This window comes from Octopus sinensis, linkage group LG10 (assembly GCF_006345805.1).
Source record: "Octopus sinensis linkage group LG10, ASM634580v1, whole genome shotgun sequence".
Taxonomy (NCBI): domain Eukaryota; kingdom Metazoa; phylum Mollusca; class Cephalopoda; order Octopoda; family Octopodidae; genus Octopus; species Octopus sinensis.
In genome coordinates this window covers 81,000,001-81,002,000 of record NC_043006.1, presented here as the reverse complement: position 1 = coordinate 81,002,000, position 2,000 = coordinate 81,000,001, and positions in this window count along the sequence as shown.

Genomic DNA, 2,000 nt, shown 5'->3' with positions numbered 1-2,000 from the left:
TTTCTAATAGCGATTTACCTAAATTGTGGCGAAAATGTACAGAATCTGGTTCTAGAGAGGAATTTTATTAAGTGACTATTTAGATTAGTATTTGTAGCACCTGTATGTGTCCATAGTATTAATATTGTATGAAAGAGAGAATTGTGTTAGTGGTGATAGTATAATGTAATAGGATTTAAAATATCTGAAACTAGCTCTAGACACCAGAAGTATTCGATAATCTTTATAGTGGCGATACAACGTGGAATGAAAATAAGCTTTAAAGCGAAACGTACTTTTGTGATAATAATATTTCTCAGAGAAACGCGAAGTGTAAATAATGCATTAGCATGTCTGATAATCGATCTCGCCTCTAATTTTAAACTTTGTACAAAAATGCGCTTGTGTGCAAATATTCTCTGTGGAAATATTGTACGCATCCATGCGGGTAACAATATTCAATTTAAAAAATTCGATTTCTTCTAGTAAACAGTATGCACGTACATTGATTTCCTTTGAATGGTAGTTATAAAGCATGTGTGCGCGTAAACGAGTGCATAATACTGAGGGAAAATTTCTAACAATGTTATCAGGCATAAATATAAGACATCTAATGGCTTCTATTGCAAATCTTTCACTATAATTGGATATTTTCACTTTGGCACACTGAGAATTATCCCTAAATGCCAACTGTGCTTCGGGTCAACTGAATCGCCTAATCACATGCTTAGAACTTATTTCACTGATATCAGAACGAGGATGAACCGAATATATTCAATTGAATTTTCAACTCGAAAGAAACAAACAATTATAAATAGTTTACTCCAGTGCTTTATTGTAATCTCTCTGTATCCTAATGTATATTTTATTGCATGATATATCGTCTTTTTATGATAGATGTATATATTTGGTCATCCCATAAATAATGGGGCTTTTTCAATTGCATGAACTAAAAGTCGGAGGGGGGCGGGATAAGCTACCTGCATCCACTTACAGTAAAAGCAGGTACTAATTTAGCTTGTGCTTATTCTTAGGGCAAATTTTGAAGAGTGCAGTTCGATTTTAACAGTTATCTTTTCCAAGTTTTAATAGAAATGATAAAGGAACATATTCGGCATATTTTGCTTTATGAGTTCAATAAAGGCAACATCGCAATGGAAAGCGCTAGAAATATTAATGCCGTATATGGGGATCGAACAATTAACGTAAGCCAGTGTGAACGGTGTTTCCAGAAATTCCAAGCCTAAAACTACAGCCTAAAAGACGAGCCTCGTCCTGGAAGATCTGCAGAGCTCGACGAGAACGTCCTGCAAACCCTGGGGGAACAAAATCCCATCGTAAGTGTAGAGGAACTAGCAAATAAGCTTGAATTTGGTCATTTAACTATTCATCGACACCTGCATGCCATCGGAATAGTCAGCAAATTGGGTGAATGAGTTTCTCACAAATTTCCCGAGTCTAATCGCACGCAGAGAATGTGTGCTCCTCTTTGCTGTCAGTTCTGACGTATGAAACTTTTTTGCCCTACCCACCATATTCGGCGGACATTGCCCCACCTTACTAAAATGTCTATGACCAGCAGTTCAAGTTCCAAATGATGGAAAGTTGTTTTATTAGATATGGCTCTGAAATGTAAACGAAAAGAATTTATTTCAAATGGCCACAAAATATTTATCTTTCATAAGGAACGTTGTAATTATTGTATAAGTAATATTGATTTCATATTTAGGTACAAAGCCATTTATTTCGGAAGAGGGAGTAAGTAAATTACCTCGACCCCAATGCTGAACTGATACTTATTTTATCGATCCCAAAATGATGAAAGGCAAAGTTGATTTCGGAAGGATTTGAATTTAGAACGTAAAGAAGGACGAAATACCTATTTCTTTACTACCCACAAGAGGCTAAACACAGAGAGGACAAACAAGGAGAGACAAACGGATTAAGTCGATTAAATCGACCCCAGTGCGTAACTGGTACTTATTTAATCGACCCCGGAAGGATGAAAGGCAAAGACGACC